The sequence below is a fragment of the Ptychodera flava genome, chromosome 9, assembly GCF_041260155.1.
Source record: "Ptychodera flava strain L36383 chromosome 9, AS_Pfla_20210202, whole genome shotgun sequence".
In the NCBI taxonomy this organism is placed as follows: domain Eukaryota; kingdom Metazoa; phylum Hemichordata; class Enteropneusta; family Ptychoderidae; genus Ptychodera; species Ptychodera flava.
In genome coordinates, this window is record NC_091936.1 from 17336524 (window position 1) to 17355015 (window position 18492).

An 18492-nucleotide genomic window follows, 5' to 3' on the forward strand; every position below is an offset into this window, starting at 1 on the left:
TCGCAAAATGTGCTCGTTCTTCAGACCGTGCTTCAACCACATCAAAAATCGACTCGGGGCGAGTCAAGGCTGTTTACCGGCATTGCTACTGTTGCTAGCTTCAATTTTGCGACCGTGACCCGATGATATACGATGATGGATTTCATAAAAAGTGCTAGAATTTCGCTTTTCCAGGCCCGTCAGTACAGGTTGGTAGTTATTGTATGAGACCGATTTCAAACCATGTTCAGAATTGATGAAATAAACAGATATGATCTCCAAAAACCGTTTTTTATTCAATTGATTCATCACCTTTTTTCGTAGACCTCGCTGTGTGTATCCACATTATCGTTCGGAAAGATACCGGTATATCTCCTATATACGTAAGCTGACATGGAGAACATCGTCAGAACTACAATATTTCTGCAAAGTCGCAAAACATATTGCCCACCTTGGTGAATGATACACGTCCTTGCATGTTCGTCAGAAACTAATTTCAGTAGGTTAGGTAGGCTATAGGATACGACATCGGTCAAATGAGGATGAAATTTGTAGCTACTGCAGTTCTTTCTTTCAATTTATTTTTCTTTCATGTGCTGTATTATTCTCATTCCCTCCATACTATTTTTGAGCATAGCCGGCGTGTACATTGTTGGTGTTGACATGAATCCAAATCTGGCTATTGCAACAGTAAGAATGTTGTATGTAGCCCTACAATAAAGAAATGTTTGCTACAAGATGCACGATTGGCTGTATCTGCAGGATGCAGTATCAATGTTAATATCAATGTTATACTAGCCATTTTGCACAGTTCAACCCGTCTTACATACACACGCAAACACATATCTACCAAGCAAGATCATAGAAGAGATATCGTTTATTAAAATAGTTGAAATAGGAAATCACATGCAACAAAAAACGAATGAATTCTTCAAAACCGTCCTCAAAATACAAGCAATAGCAATAGGCCTATAGGCTACTTCATATGACTCACACACGATTATTTCCCAAAGTTTTAATTAGGCCAAATAGCTGCTATTTTTTACCATCTTGAAAAAGATCTCGCCAAATATCCGGCTCAGTGCACTGGTTATATAACACGGAATATTCATGAAGATAAAAAATGCGTAAGCTGCTTTGTACATGCAGAGAGGCTGGACTGCAGCATGATGCTAGGGGGTCAATGTGTACAATGATGTACCTTTATCTGGCGAAACACGAAAATATGGTTCTGTTAGCAATATTTTTGTCTAACGAGAGCAAAAAAATAACATTTTCTTCAAGATTGAGTAAAAAATGATAGTTATAATCAAATTCTTTGCAAAGTTCATTTCGTGAATATTTGAGCACTTAGGGAGTCATACTCAGAAGACGCCATTGTTACGATAATGGGTGCGTGGCGTCGCTTACATCTGTACATCGTACCATTCCTACCCCGTGATCGTGCCGTCAAGAATCTTCAGTTGTCGATATTTTAGCTTCTACTGACATGTCCCGTCGGTGTTTAGGAATGTCTGCTAAAGAGTCTACCCTTGAATTCCTGGACCATCTCGACGACTATGCGGTACGTTTGAATCTAGTGCCAGTGTGTCATCGACCGTGTCATGCAGTTACGACATGGTCCGACAAGCGGCTAGACGAAACTCGCCAAAACGGAAGAGAGTACCTCTTTTCCGCACCAGCGACAGGTCGACACACACTTCAAGCCCTCGATCGTCGCTGAGTCGGCTCTATACCAGGTAAGCTTATGTATAGCTGCTGTCTTATTTTTAACCAGCCCAATTGTGTCTAACTTCAACTCTAAGATACGTCTACTCCTTCTTTTATAACGTGTTCAGCAATGTCTGTATCCGGCAAAGTATTTAACGTTTGTTTGTTTTAAATCATCGATATTCCTGATAATTTCATGAACATCGAATTTCAAGGTCACTTTATGCTAAATGTGACTTTTAGTGGTACATGTATGCACCCTGGGATGACTGTTGATTCATGTCAGGGACCGGACAAAAATAAGGGCGGGGGGGTGGGGTTGGGTTGGTTGGTGTTTTTAAAGGCCTGTGTTGGCACCAGATTGTCTCAACAGAAAATTTACACACCAGATTACAATTTCAATGGAAACAACAAGCTATCACCCCTCCATAGTCCTCTTACATACTAGAACAAAGGTAATTCCAGGGATCAGCAAAAGTGCCATTTTAAATCCATGGAAAATAATGACCCTTCAAAAAGTGTTAGCAAGAAAAAGATTATCCCTCCCAAATTTTTGTATGACCAGTGAGTCACAGTCTGTATTAATGATCAGGGCTTGACAATTCCTATCGCCTGATGCCCGGGACAAGTGAATTTCCATTCGGGCAAGTCAAAATAAAATCTGGTTGCCCGCCGGACAAGTTGTTTAAACAACTTCTGCCGCAATCAACGCGAACCTAAGTTGCGGTTTGTGTACGTGTCGCCCAATTTGTGTTGTCGTTCACACAAAATAAATGTCAATCACTGACTTATTTTAGATACAATTGTGACGTTCTTCTGGGATTCACTTGCCGACTCACACAATGTTGCAATTTTTTGATGATCAACTTGAAATTGTTTTATCGTCCAATTAAAAAAGTCGCTTAAAATTTGGCGTAAACAGTATTTCTTTGTTGAATGCTGACTGCTCCGCCCCAACAAATTAGGTAAAAGATTGCAAAACCTAATCACATTGCTTATCGGCGATCGACCCTGCAGTACTTCAAAATCATTTATGCGGCCTCGCGAGGTAGATGAACATTGTAGGCAGATAGTTTGTGGAGTGATCGCTGTAAATATGAGTATTTTACGGTAATATTTCCACTAACGCAAACAAGGCATCGTGCATTTCCATGAGCCAGAGCGTAATTTCCGCTCCGCAGACCTAAGCAAGGCTTTTGCCGTAAAGAGGTACGTAGTTTACGACGATGGGCATTGTGTAACTCTGAGAAACGACGTTGTGATGATTTACGACGGTGCCACGAGGGCCAGCGTGAGTGGAATCGTCTGAGAATTGACGACTCGATGTGATGAATAGAACGATGTTTCTGACAAAAGATCTAAACATAAGCGTTATGATGAGGAAAAACGCCGTAGATGTTATCTCCCGAAATGGAAAGCACAGTGGCCTTGGTTGTAATATGACGGTTCCAAAATGTTCTGTACGTCGTGTCTCAAATACCCACCATTGCCAAACCATGGAGGTAGGAAGAGACTACCTCCATGGCCAAATGTTTCGCGTTGAATCCATAAGGTCTCACGAGTTTAGTCAACCACATTTGGACTGTTTGGAGCATCGCAGATGAGATCGTGACGGGGACAATGATTGTGGAAATTTTGTGGGTCCCGCTGAGCCCGATACGGTTTCACTTGACAACACCCCGATCGCATGCACTCGCAATGCGTGAACCGAATGACGACGACCAGCGACAGACACTGACCAATCTTTTTACGACGACTTTATGCTCCAGACACGGGAAGCCGATGTATGATATGAACCTTCAAATTCAATGTTAGCCCTGCGTACAGGTCTGTGTGTTCCCTGGCTGTGCATGAAGGTTAATACAACCCTTTTCAGAATTAGAGCACAAGCCACTGCAGTGAACTGCAATAAAACTGCTCACACTAATTAGTTTCAGCTGTAGCCAGCTGGCAAAGTCGACAACATTGTATGTCCCATGCAGACAGTTTGTCTGGGGAAGTTGAAATAAAAAAGATTTGTACATGGACCAGTGCATGGTAATGTTACATTGTATCTTAATCTTGAACACAGGGTGCCAATCGTAAACTCTCATTTACAACTCGAGCCTCAGACAGAGCTAGTTTTGCCTTTGTACAAGCAGACTTTTTGGTCTTTATCAAGTAGCCTTGTTCAACACCAAAGTGGCCACGGCTACAGCTGAAACTAATTAGTGTAAGCAGTTTTATTGCAGTTCACTGCAGTGGCTTCGCGCTCTAATTCTGAAAGGGTTGTAATAAGATTATGAAGTGTTGCTATACTTTCTTTTGAAATTGCAATAAGTTGAATATGTTGGTAGATTTTTGAATTCAATCCCACAAGTCTCCTAACTCTTGTCACTCAAATTTATGTATGTTCTAACGGCTCAATGACAGAAAATAGAATATCAAGGGGCCTGCCCCTTGATTTTTTTATCTTTTTAGCTACTATAGATCTATATCTATAGAAGCTATTGGGATGGGTATCCGTCCGGCGTCGTCGTATGTATGTATGTATGTATGTATGTATGTATGTATGTATGTCCGTTTGTGAGGCGTCCGTCCACTCAAATATCTTGAGAACCGCAGTACTTACTGATTTGATATTTGTTGTGTAGATGAAAAATATGATTTTGAGAAACTATTTTTTTTAATTTTTTGATATTGTTGAAAATAGGCAAATTAATGCCAAAAAAGGTGTTTTTGGTAAAAAATCTTCTTCTTCATAACCGCTGGTCAGACAGCTTTGTTATTTGGTATACAGGTCCCTAGGGATAACCCAACTTAGATTTGTTCAAATTGTGATGAAATATGCAAATGTGTATTTTTAAGGAATTTTTTTGTCATTTTTGGTCAAAGTTTGACTTACATTGTATGTAATTCTTGTACTGTATAAACCCTATCAATTCACCCAGAAAAAATAATTATAGTTTTTAAATAATTGAATTAATTAGGAAATCATCAAAGCCAAAATAATTTTAGTGTGGAATTATCAGAAAGTTCAACTTTTTTTGACAGTTCATAGTGAATTGAGGATTAAAACATGTAAAGGCAACTTTCCTGAATCCCAACTTTGATATATTCTGAACCACCATTTATGTTATCTAAAAGAAATTGCTCATAATAGTTTGTCATGATAGGGTGGTCAAATAAATAGAGATAGAGAAAGTTCTAATTTCCATTTATGGTTGACTTGGTAAGGATAAAATAAGATTACTTTTTGAGGAAAAAAATAGAGTGGTCAATTAAAAGAGTGGTCAAAGTGATAGGGTTTTTATGGTAAAGCTGGGCTGTAAGATTCCTCATGTGCTATTTATAGCAATTATGCAATCTGTGTAAACAGTGCAATGAAAGTGTAACATGATTCCTTATAATGCTTTTGATGACCTTGAACTTCTTAAGTTTCAAACATTTGTCTCTTCAGTGTGCTTTCTCTGAGTACGTACAGTCTCAACTTATTCAACAGAACTTACTTACAATGTTAATTTGAAAGTTAAAATGTGCTTGGTTGATAGGATGAAAATACTGATATTAAAAGATAACCAGCTCAAGATTCTTTATAACCTGACAGATATGCTGTTTTTTTTTAAAGTAAATCTTGATTTAAGCAAGTCTTGTTTACTTTAATTAGAATGTAATTAACTCTCGTTTATTTGCTATTATAGACTAATTAGTAGTCTGATGAAATATGCAAATCTGTATTTTTACGGAATTTTTTTTCATTTTTGGTCAGGCCATCCTGAAATGAGCTATCAAAGATATCCACCTTCTTCATCAATACATGTGTCACAAAAGGTTATTCTCTACATAACACAGCAGAGCTCTGTCAACTGTTGAGTCGCTTGTTTTTTCAAAACCGCTGGTCAGACAGCTTTAATATTTGGTTTACATGTCCCTAGGATGACCTTAGTGAGATAATTTCATACAGTCAGGAAATACTTAATTTTGTATCCATGTCTATAGTAGCTTCAGGGACTTTGGCCCTATGTTTTTACTGTAGAGTCATTATATCCATGTTGTCAATTTATTTCCTCTGTCACAATAATATTATTAATTTAGAAGGTTATAAATAGTGCAAAGTAACATGACATAGCATGTGAGTTAATGCCCCACTAGCTGTAAACTTGTGAAATTTGTTGACCTCAGAATATGTTCCCATTTTGTCGTGGTTTTCTCTGAATTCTACCCTCTGAAGGGATATTGGCTTTTACTGCATTAGGAATATTCCTCTGAGAAACATTTAAACAGTAAACTCAAATTTTAACAGCCATTTGATTATCGCCCCTTTTCAAATTGGTAATATTAACAAGGAGAGAGACATACAATGTCACAGTTGAAAACATTCACCTCTAGGGTGAAACTTTACCCCCTTGACTACCTATGGCGCCGGATATTTCCGGCGCCATATTGAATTACCATATACCTTGAGTGCCGGAAATATCCGGCACAGTTAAATCGGCGTATTTGCTTCGTTTTAGTCGCTAAAAATCCCGTAATTTCGGCGCCTGCACGCAGCGCAACTCAGATTGATGTATTCCGATCTGGACTGAATGTGGTTGCGCCCCTGTACATCCGAATATGGCCAAAATCCGGAAGCAAATGTCGTGACCCATGACCTCGACCCTGAAAGGTCAGGCTGATCACAGAAGCGTCGCGCTGATTGTTTACAGTTTTCAGAAGTACGGACGATCGCGAAGATGTTTATGGGTTTTTTTAATGAAATGAAATGTTTATTTATTGAAAACAAATGATTTATATGTAAATATGTTCTATTAACAGCAATATTCGTGAATGAAACTAGAGGAAATACAATTTTTTACTATAAGCCAGTGAAATTTTATAGCAGCCATATTATCAATATGACTGGTCACATGACTGGTCATGTGTTTGGTCATGTGATATGTTGTTCCCTAAAGTGTATTTTTAAATATTGTGAAATATTTTTTGATAAATCATAACCATTTTAGATGCATGTTTCTGCAAGGAAGACTTAAAGCAGGTGTTTACAAATATAAAATGTGTTGATTTTCAAATACAGAATCATTTCAGATGCTGATGTTTATGGTTTATTTACTCTGCCTTTTGTAAGAAAAATCTTAAATAGGTACATCTATAAATAAAGTAAAGGGTAGTTATTATTACATATATGTAAAGACAATGCCATGAAATTGCAACTGTATTCAAATTTGCATCATTTTATGGATTCAAACACGTCCTGATGCTTCAAATATTCATATTCTTTGCCAACTCTGGTCACATGACGTGTCATGTGATCAGTCACGTGACCTGGAAATACAAACTTTATGTATGAAAAAGTGGAAAATTTCATGCTGATTCAGAAAATATATGGTTTATTGGTACTTACTTAATTTTTACTCTAAGCAGTGTTCATGCAATGACCACACCCAGATTTTATCAATATTTACATAAGGGGCCTGGTATATAGGAATACATTGGGCCTTGGTAGTCAAGGGGTTAAAATCTAGATGTCAAAACAGGGGAGCAATCATGAATGTTGGCGCCGTACTCCTGTCCCAAGGGGGACCCTTGAATTTTCGTGGAAAATACTATAGTCTATCAATATGCGACCTAAATAAAGTAATCAATATATCGAATTTATTAAAACCCTTTTCCTGCCAGACAGTATCACTTCCCCATCAGCCAAGTCAGTAAAAAATGGTATTGAGCCAAAACATGACATATTTTCACCCACTTGGCTTGGTCTGTTATAGCATCTTTAGTCCAAAAGAATCAAGTTTACAGTTTTGAACAGCTTTCAAATGTACAGTATTATGTTAAAATACACCATATGAAATATGTTGTGTTTCATTAATTTTAACCATCTTGACCTGGTGGTGAAATATGGACTTGCCAGGAAAAGGGTTAAACATACGGGTAACTTGTATGTATTAGGAAATTTATGATCATTTGTTCTGACCAAAAGGTTTTGCTCTTGAAAATCAGAAAATGATGCTGTTCAAAACGAGCATAACTGACCTGCATGGATGCTTTCCTTGCAGTGTTCAACGTTTGTATGGACTGTGACATTGTAGACTCTTCAATTTGAGGGCATACCCAACATTTACATTCATCGGCAATGCCACATGCATACAGCTCCAATGCACTGTTGACTTTACATCAGTCCTTTCTACCCAACTTCCTTTGCAGCACCTTATATCCACCAAAAATTTAATCAGCTGTGTACAGGTTTATATTTATGTCATAAAAGCATTTATCATTACTTTTTGCACAGAAACAGTGATTTGTTGAAGTTATCCATGAAAATAAATATCAAAATCAGGCAATATGGAGACCTTTTTAGCCTCCACAAAGCATGCCGGGAGAAATGCCCAGATGATGATGTAAAGTTTTCGGGTTTTGGTGCATTGACTAGGGGGTCTGATCTAGGGAGTCTCATAAACAGCTTAGATATTATGCCTGCCTGTAAGTATTACAGATGTACTAATAATCGTGCGCGAGATTTCAATAAGGCATTCTGCATGATTCGAAACCTGAAGTGAAAACACCGCCTCTAAAAATTGTTGCTGGTAAAGATTGGCACGACGTGAGTTTTCAAAATTATAAGTACAGTGTGTGTTTTTATGTATGCAAAGACCGTTTCCAAGAATTTTTCCCGACATTTTTCCCAATGACTAGTTGTGAGGTTGTGGCTTTCAGATTTTAACCATTCTCAATTATTTTCCCAAGACTGCACAATTGACAGCAGAAAACGGCTGCTTGGATTTGCAATCTCTTCCTACTTCCATTGCGGTTTCTAATTACCGGTAACTCACGATTAGAGTTCAAAGTGAGTTGCGAGAACAGGAAAATTGTAGTGTGTAGTTTATGACTGTACTTTGAAATGATAAATTGAAATTTCATTTAGTGCCCCTAGAACATGAAAGTGTGTTTGAAGTTTAATTTAGTGCCCCTGAGAACATGAAAGTGTGTATGCACAACTATTGTTTGTTGGATGAAGGACACTCCATTTAGAGTCCGGTTCAAAGTTATAAGGTTGAAGGCAAAGTGTGTCCATTGGGCAGTAGCTCAATACAAACGCACAGTAGATCAGACCCCTAGTGATACCCCCTAACTTCCTCAAACCAACACGAAAACTTAACGTCATCTTAGGTCAAGCCTGTCTGAGGAATTCCGATAAGGCAAAGTAAGTAAATTCTTTGTTTTGCGTCTGCGCGCTGCCTAGGTTTTAGAGATTTTTCGGAAAAAAAACACAAACTTTCCTTTCAAACTTTCACCGTTGGTGGCGCCATTTTGTCGCAAGAACAAGTCGTGGTTTTAACTTTGCGATGAAATACTCTTTTACGGCAGTCAGATTTCACTGTTAGACCATCCGGTGACGTAAAACAGTACTCTACATGTATTTACCCCTGTCAATCCTCTCTGCTGCTTCACGCCGGGGCCTCACGTTCTCGCTGTCTGTTGTGGCTTTGCCTGTTGTGTGGCTTTGCCGTCACGATAAAAAATGGATGAAAGCAGGGAAATAATCGAAGTTAAAAAACAGGAAACCTTTGCACGGCAACTTGAAGGCATGGTCATTGCGAGCAATCGGGACTTGAACAGAGAGAGGTTCAGTCAGCCGATTGGACTTGGGTACCACGACTCAGAGAATATGGCAGACGGAAAAATCGGAAAGTGTTGAAGCCTATCCTAGTTTATCGGTCTTTCAGGTTTGCCAAAAATTTGGTTCATTAGTCCATTTTAACTTGAAACAAAACACAAACCAGTGATTAGTCCTGTAAATGAAAAGCCTTTACGTACTTTTTTGTTCAGTTTGGGTAAGGGAAAGTATATTAGAATCCCTCTGTGAAAGTTCAAACTTGTAGTAGGCGGTCGGAGCTGCTCTTGAAGGAGGTCACACTGTCTGCATTAATGACATCGGCTGGTAATTTATTCCAGGTGTCCACAACTCTTGCTGAAAAACGAACTTCCTTGTGTCAAGTCGAACGGTCAGTTTATGAAGTTTGGGACAGTGTCCTTGAGTTCTCGATTCGGCTGCTAACTCAAGTGAAAGGTTACAGTGGTCATGGCCTTTGATAACTTTCTAGAGTTGAATCATGTTGCCGCGAATTCTTCTTTGTTCAAGTGTTATTAAACCAAGCTGTTTAAGTCTATTTGGATAATTGTAGTGTTGGGGTTTAGGTATTATTGGCCGTGCTAAGATTTTTATGTCCTTTGTAGCCATGGTGACCAAGCCTGTACTGCATATTCGAGTGTGGTCTCGCAAGTTGCTTGTAAAGACGAAGAATGACATATTTTTGATTTGATCGACAATGATCATTTGATGAGATCAAGCATTCTGTTTGCTTTATTGCAAACTTATCACATTTGCTTGAATGTTTTAAGGTAGAATGAAGTAGGACGCCCCAGTTATTTCGTCAGCTGTACGTCCCAGTGAAATGTTGTTCATTGAGAATTTATGGAAGGGGTTGTTGTAGCCAATATGCTTCCGCCAGTGTTCACTCATTTTTTGTAGCTTGTCCAAAACAGCTTGTAGAATTTCAGGATCAATACAATTTCGCAAGGGGTGATATGTCTTGGTATTGTCAGTAAAGTTTTGAGTTCAGAAATAATTTCACCGCCAGTGTGATTGATGTAGATTAGAAAGAGTACTGGTCAAAGTACTGAACCCTGTGGGACACCACTTGTGACGTATTCTCCGTTCAGATGATGCTCCATTTATGACTACTCGCTCTTTTGTATTTGTCAATCAAGCTTTGACCCACAGTAGAATATTTCCATTTATGCCACGATACTACATCTTTTCAATCAATCTGGAGTGTGGTACTTTGAAAGTGCAAGGAATATAGATGTGAAGCGTCCATCTAAATTTGGGTATTACGAGTCTGTGTTTGGAGACTGACAATTACGAAATGATTGCTTTTATTTGATGGAAAGCAAAGGTGCTGGTTTTAAAGATGGTCCCGAGGAAGCTACAGTGAATACTTTAGTCATTATATCACCAATGTCTTGTTCTCTCTGATGCCCCATCTTTCTAAAATTGAATGCAGAGGGTGCAAGTTACCCAATATGTTTAGTGTTTTCTTTCAAAACAGAGGCACCTTTCAGCAAAACTATCACATTCCATCAGAATAAACATTACAAGAAACTTGAAAGAAACGTACAAGAACTCGAGGACAAAAGACTGCTATTGTATAATGTTATAGTGTACCCATTCCTCAAACTGTCCATATTAAGTAATTTGATGAGGCTGTCAAGTTGTTGTGCAATGGTATTGACATGTGGACACTTTGAAAGCACAAGAAAGAAATCTAGAACTAATATTTCTTTTAAAAAGAAAAGCAAACGTCAAAGAACAACTGTTTATTTTGATCAATTTGTCATCAAAATGCATACAGTGATCATACAGTGTGTCATACTGTGACAGGAGTATTCATGATGTTTGAGAAAAATTGTCCAATAAAGGCAAATAGATTTTGTGTTAAATTTTCTGTGTGTGTTTTTTAACCGCTTACCCGCGTACCTTTTAGGATTTTGAGTGGACGCAAAACAAAGAATTTACTTACTTTGGCCTTAAGTGGCGCTTCCATATGGCGAAAATGGCGTCATACACATCAATTAATAAAACATTAATTTCCAGGAGAATCATTAGCACATATCTCATCTCTTCATCATGAATGTTACAAAAATAATATACTTCAACTTTTAAGTCAGGTTGATATTTGGGTGGGCTATCCCTTTAACATTTCACACTATGACTGAGGTGAGGTTATGACCTTTGGGGAGCCCAACTTCACTGCGCGAATGAATGAACTACATGCATTTGCGTGAACTCTGTGTGACCAAACCATTCAGAGAATGTTGCGTCCTGAGTGGTGCATCAAACAGTGAAGTAAGGGCCATTCAATATCTTATAGCATGAATTGCACAATGCTCTGTGCAGTTTATGTGAAGATTTCAGTGCAGATATGCACATTATCCAGGGTTTTTGCTCGTATGCACGGTGGGATTTAATGTTTGGGCAAATATTAATCACATCGCAATCTTTATCTTGGCCAAAGTTGCATGTACAGTCCCAGTGGGTAGTTAATAATAAGTGTATACATCACCAAAATCAGTGCATTCTCTCAAACTTAGTTCGGCTTGAATATAAAATAAATAAAAAAACAATGCTAGAAGATACAGCTAGTCGGGGCTTTAAGTGAACATGAGATTAATTCTAATCTTACCTAAACATGATATGTCATTTTATTTCGCATCATTTCAATTCATTTTAACTTTCTAATTATTTCTATTTATGCTGAAATAGAAATGTGGTGTTATTTTCAACATGCTATGATGCACATTTTGGATATTTATATGACCATCGATGTAAAAAAGAGTCAATTTTTCATCAATGGTCTGACAGTCTACAAGCTCTGAGATACTGCAGGAATGCATAGTGCAGTGTGAATCCAATTATGTTGAGCCTTTTCAGGCCATGAAAATGCTTGATATATTTCTGATTCAAATATGTGTCGATGGACTGTCAGATTAATATGGTTATTCATCGTCATTATCGTGACTTGAAATGTGATTCATCATCTGTGTTTGAGACAATTTGATTTTTCTCAGTAGGATTTTTAACTCTTTTTTTTATATTTCTGCAAGTTGCAGGTCCCCTGGAGGTACATGGAGGTACATGTATTTATTAGGCGTTGAACAAATAGGGAAAGTGTAGTGCCCAAAGGAATGACAGTCACACAAAAAGGCATGCCAACAACTGGGAACAATATGAGAGGTATGTACTACAAAGTCTGCACTGATAAGTTTTTAGTCTAAGTAATGAACTTTGAAGGGCAAGTTAACCAAAGCACCAGTGTTGGTGAATTATAGTACATGAACATGGTTAAGCAGAACCATCATGACACATGTACGACAATTTATTAGCTGAACTTTGATGTTTGGTTATATTTGCAGGTCACCTAACAGCCATAAGCGACAAAATCTGCCTTTATAATCTTCTTTTGAAGATACAAATGTAATAGATAGTGATGCAGCTTAGCCCATGTCAAATTTTGAAATCACAATGAAATATGTAAACCCTGGAAATTATTATAGAAGAGCATAGTGTTGAAACAACTTCAGGGGCTCTTCCATGAGTTCCAAAACACAAATGTACATGACATACAATAATTGCATAGTCAAACCAAGGAAATGTTCTTTTTAACACTGTCTCCCGACACTGGCCAAATACTTGAATGAATCCATGAAGTGTAATTTATGAACCTTGTCTGGGAAACAAAACTTTGAAACAATATCACAAGACAACTGAGGTTGCAGAGTCTGTTGCAAATTGTGTAATGAAAGATGAAACAAGCTTCTGTTCTGATAACATGTTCCAGATTACATGACATGCTCAAAAACCATATTTTATCTTTACTAAAATTGAACGAAACTATTTTCCGAACAACATACAGTGTGCAAGAAAACCATTGCTTTTTTTCAAAAATTGTAGCATAATGTATATTTTTGCGTAATTGTACTGTCCCAAATACACAAACATGACCCCCAACAGATCACTAGCATGTGATTTCCAAACATTTAACAAATTCACCGCTCTCCCCTGTAATGAATCTAGCAAGTATGTTATTGTTATTCAATCACCGTAATTCAAATGACATAATCCAGCGGGGACTCCATGTATGTCATCAGTGATGACTTCTAGATCAAGTACCGAAAGATTAACTTTTAATCCATACTATTACTGACACACATACACAGTCACTTCAATCTTTGATTTGGGTGATTCCCCAGCATAACATGCCCTCTTTTTAGTTCAATATATGTATATGTTACAAGGCTCTGTAGGTCAAGGCTACATGATACAAAAATATTTCTATCTTCAATATTCCATCCTAGATTTGACAGATGTAATATTCTAACCTATAGATCCTACTGTATTTTCTCGGCCAACGTACAAAGACTTGGTCCATTTGCTAAAGCGCATAATTGACCATTCGCTAAAGCGCATAATTGATGACATGTTTTGCAAAATTATTATTGGAAGCACGACCATACTCCATGTGTCTGGGAGGTACAATGATTTTACAGTCTCTCTTAACAAAAACAGGAATATTTAGTCAATAACATAGGCAATGAATCAGTGAAAAAACATTTTGGTCTTCATATTTGTATATTTAGGCATAAACATGTCAGTTTGATGTACAACAGTACATAGATGACCAGTTTATTCAATAAGGGAGCATTCAGTTATTACAGCCGGGGGTAAGCCAGCACAATTTGAAGGGGGATGCGGTTCACCTTAAATTTGAAAATTGCAAATGGGAGGTCATGTATTTTTCAAACAGCATTGGGGTCAGTCAATTTTCTTAAGTAGTTGTCCTGTTAAAAAGAAGTTTTAGTGTTCAAAAATATTCTGGGAGATAAAATGATTCGCATGATTTCACTCTTGGTAGTCATTTAACTGTAAATCTAAACAAAAGTATAATTATCTGTCACATGAACATCTTGCTGTTGAAACTCTGAGACTTGTCTTATTGTAAATCGAGCTCATGGAAGGCAATGAACAATTTCTATTACTTACGTATTAGAGATATAGCAACTTTTGTCAGGGAAAATATTTAAGTGACCTGTAGACCACTAGTACCATGAAAAGTGAAATAGGTTTAGTTGAAATTCAAATATCAAAACTGTTGTCCACATCTGAACCTTCAAACACCGTAATTTAATCAAATACATTTGTATCAATTGTCAAACACCTCAGAAAGCACGATTGTGTTTAAGACTAAAAGATTCCGTCGTGTGCGGGCGCTCCGGCGCACTGCGACCTGCGACCCTTTACCAGTAGGTCGCAATGCACCGGAACGCTCGCATGCAACGGAATCTTTCAGTCTAATTGTGTTTGTGAATTATTCATAGTTTTCTCATAGACTCCAATGTATAGTGAATCAACATTTCAGTGAAATTCAGAAATCAAATTTCTTGCATACATATCAACTTTTAACCATTCTTGTCTAGTGAAGTACTTTAAAATGAATTATCAAATGTCTATAAATACACAGATTTAAACAAAAACAAACAAAATTGATGATGTACAGTCCTGATGATTTATTCTGTGTATCATTATTTTCAGGAACTGAAATACATACAATCTGGGCTATCCAAGGACTAGCATCAAGCTGAAGACATTTTGATAGTTGTGTGTGTTTCTTCTGAGGATAGCGAACATGACAGAAGTTGCAACGGTGGTGCCTTTATTCGGAGACTCTTGCCATGGGATAGAGAAAGAAGTGAAACTGCATATGGAAAAACACATGCATCAAAGGAATTCATATTGAGGCTACCTTGCATTTAGGGCCTGGTATCAATCAGATCAGAGCCTGACAGACACATGACAATACCAGCAGCATTGACAACTCAATACAGGACAATGTTTAATGTACATGTATAAGCATATTTTATACATTTTCTTAATTCTGCCAAAGGCTTAGTGATGTATTTTTAGTTTCGAACAAAGACCACTCAACTTTTGAATTTGTTAACCAGACAGAGGCTGTACTCATGAAAGTCCAACTGGGAACACTTTCCATATGTTATTACACCAACTGAGTTATAATCAGTGATTAAGCTGAATACCCAAAGCTGTACATGTGTGAATATGTGGACTGTACTCGACCGATTACTGGCTGAGTTATAAGACCAATAATTCTCTCTTAGTCTCTTCAGTGGCCATATTTGATATTTCATGAACAATGTGTTAAAAATGAGGTGCATCTTTGCAAACAAATTTTACAGATTAAGTACACCAACTTACAACTACAATTATTTTTGGCAACACTGTAGCTTTATGTACATGCAATGTGCTTGAATCTTAGCTCGAGTCTAGGTTGTAATCAAAATATTTGTATGGCAATTTTCAATGATATGGCAGAACTCATTATCATGTGTGATCTGTAATAGATACTAGCAATGCAACACAAAACATAGCTAAATGTGGAGTCTCTTTTCTACTTAGACATCCAAACACCCGGTACATCCAATTTTATTTTAAATCTTAGAGAACAATGGATTTATTATTTATTTGTTATAACTAAAGCCATAATTGCTGTGTAAAGTGAGTCAAGTTAAATCAGTTCTCAGATACTTGGTTGACACTTCAATATTGCATCTAAGAAGAAAACAATAAGTGTATTTTTAGCTCCGCTGTCAGCGACGCGGAGCTTATCAAATAGGTTGATTATCCGGCGTCCGGCGTCCGGCGTCCGTCAACAATTGCCTTCTCCTCTAAAACCAAAAGTCCAATTGCTTTGAAATTTTATATGCAGTTCACTTGGGGTGACCTCACTTCAGTTTGTTCAAATCATGGTGAAATTTGAATATTTTTATTTTTGGGGCATTTTTTGGTGTTTTTGGTAAAAAAATCTTCTTCTCTGAAACCATTTGTCCGATTGCTTTGAAATTTGATATGCAGTTTGCTTAGGGTGACTGAAACCAGATTTGTAAAAATGGTGGTGAAATTTGCATATTTGTATTTGTAAGGCAATTTTTGTCATTTTTGGTAAAAAAATCTTTAAAAATCTTCTTCTTCAAAACTACTGGTCAGATAGCTTTTATATTTGGTACATATGTCCCTAGGGATGATCTATTTCAGATTTGTTAAAATTGTGCAGAAATATGCAAATTTGCATTTTTAAGGCAATTTTTGCCATTTTTGGTCAAAAAATGTATTTCTCAAAAAGTACTGGTCTGATAGTTTTGAAATTTGGTACACAGGTTTCTACAGATGAACTAAGTAATATATATTGAATTTCTGATGAAATCTGTAATTTTGTATTTTTGGGGCAATTTTTGGTCAAAAAATGTATATTTCCAAAACTACTCATCTGATAGCTTTGAAATTTAGTATACAGGTTCCTACAGATGAACTAAATGATATTTATGGAAATAATGATGAAATCTGCAATTTTGTAATTTTGGGGCAATTTTTGCCATTTTTGGTCAAAAAATGTGTTTCTCAAAAAGTACTGGTCTAACAGCTTTGAAATTTGGTACACAGGTTTCTACAGATAAGCTACGTAATATATTTTGAATTTCTGATGAAATCTGTAATTTTGTATTTTTTGGGCAATTTTTGCCATTTTTGGACAAAAAATGTGTATTTCCAAAACTACTTATCTGATAGCTTTGAAATTTGGTATACAGATTTCCATAGATGAACTAAATGATATTTATTGAAATAATGATGACATCTGCAATTTTGAATTTTAGGGCAATTTTTCTCATTTTTGGTCAAAAAATTTTAGCCTCTTTTTTCTGGCCACTGCATTGAGTTATCAAAGATTTCCACCTTCTTCATCAACATGTGTCAAAAATAGTTATTCTGTACATAAACACAGCGGAGCTATATCGGCCGCTAGGTCGCTTGTTTGTTTTTCACATGAAGTATATTGTATTTTTGAGGAAGTTTTGAGGAATTTATTCTGTATTTTTTGTCCCATGTGATTTCCTATTTAACTATTTTAAATAAACAATTAAAACCGATACCTCTTCTATGATCTTGCTTTGGTAGATATGTGTGTATGTTAGCTGGGTTAAATGTGCAAAGTAGTTAATACAACAATGATATTAATGTAGTTAATGAGTGCAGAACTACAGTACAATAGTGCAAAAACAGAACAATCAGGTTCATATTTGGACCTACAAGATCCAAATTACAGAAGATTGAATATGTTTCTTTATGTTGTGCATAAAGATGTATAAATACAAATCAGGTTGATGCATAAATGTGAATCTTTATGCATCTGTAATGTCCTGCATAAAGGTGATTAAATTTAGTCAGCCATTAAACCCTTTTATGCACAAGCATAAAGGTGCATAAAGTTCCATCTTTATGCTGCATAAAGATGATTACAGATCATCTTTATGCAACTTTATGTCACCTTTATGCTGCGCATAAATCTAGATTTCATCTTGTGCAACTACATGCAGCTGCCAGTCAAAAATGTTTTTTGCAATGTAGGCATATCAGTTTACTCATTGGAGGAGCTGCCTGCTGAGTGTGGTGGATATCTTATCAGTCTTCAGACCATAAAACAGACTCTTGTTTAGGTAAATGCCAGGTCAAATAGCAAAGTACTCAGCCAAGTTGCTGGGTAATTACCTAATTTGGTGTTCCGATAACTCGTGCGCCAAATATCGCTATTTCTCGTAGCCCGGTAAATTAGACAATCGATAGCTCACTGAAGATGATGTCAAGGTTAGTACTTCTGTTGGAGAGAACCTGCAGAAAATGCTGACTCTGCAATTTTCTTTAAAAAAATTGCTGTCGACAGTTGTATTATATCTGTCAATGCATTGTTTTGATCGGACGAAAGATCACGCCGCCCCTGTGGTAATATACTAGGTAAATCGACGTCAGCAGAACAATAGTAGATGATTAAATAGGTGGGGATAATGAACAAGCTGCATAAATCTTTTGAAGGTTTATTTTTTTAGAACTACCTGCGTAATTAGAATATTTAGCTCTCACTTTGCCACATATATTGTCACATGTCGTAGCCGGGTACGTGTGCTATGTATGTGTCCGTCAGCAGTGCTTGGTTCCGGACGCTAGATTTCTGTCAGACGACGATAGCTCAATTTTCAAATCTAACTTCGCTTTTTTGATGCTCAAACTGCAAAAAAATCCACCATCAAATGTCAGAAACACATGTGTTAAGATATTAGAATAGTAAGACCCCCTCCCCCGATATACGCTCGATGTTCTCTCCATTTGGGCCACACAGTTCTCTCCGCATCGCGATCGCC

At 37.1% G+C, this 18492-nt stretch overlaps 1 long non-coding RNA gene across 2 annotated transcripts; it reads left to right on the top strand.

The window, feature by feature from the left end:
- Positions 1–1333: 1333 nt before the first annotated feature.
- Positions 1334–17226, top strand: LOC139140184 (uncharacterized). 2 transcript variants are annotated; one of them, XR_011553958.1, is made up of 3 exons: positions 1334–1718; positions 12340–12463; positions 14819–17226. It is a non-coding gene; the product is annotated as an uncharacterized lncRNA (long non-coding RNA). The 2 variants fall into 2 exon arrangements; XR_011553957.1 differs by having other exon boundaries at positions 1340–1718; positions 12334–12463.
- The last annotated feature ends 1266 nt before the right edge of the window (positions 17227–18492 follow it).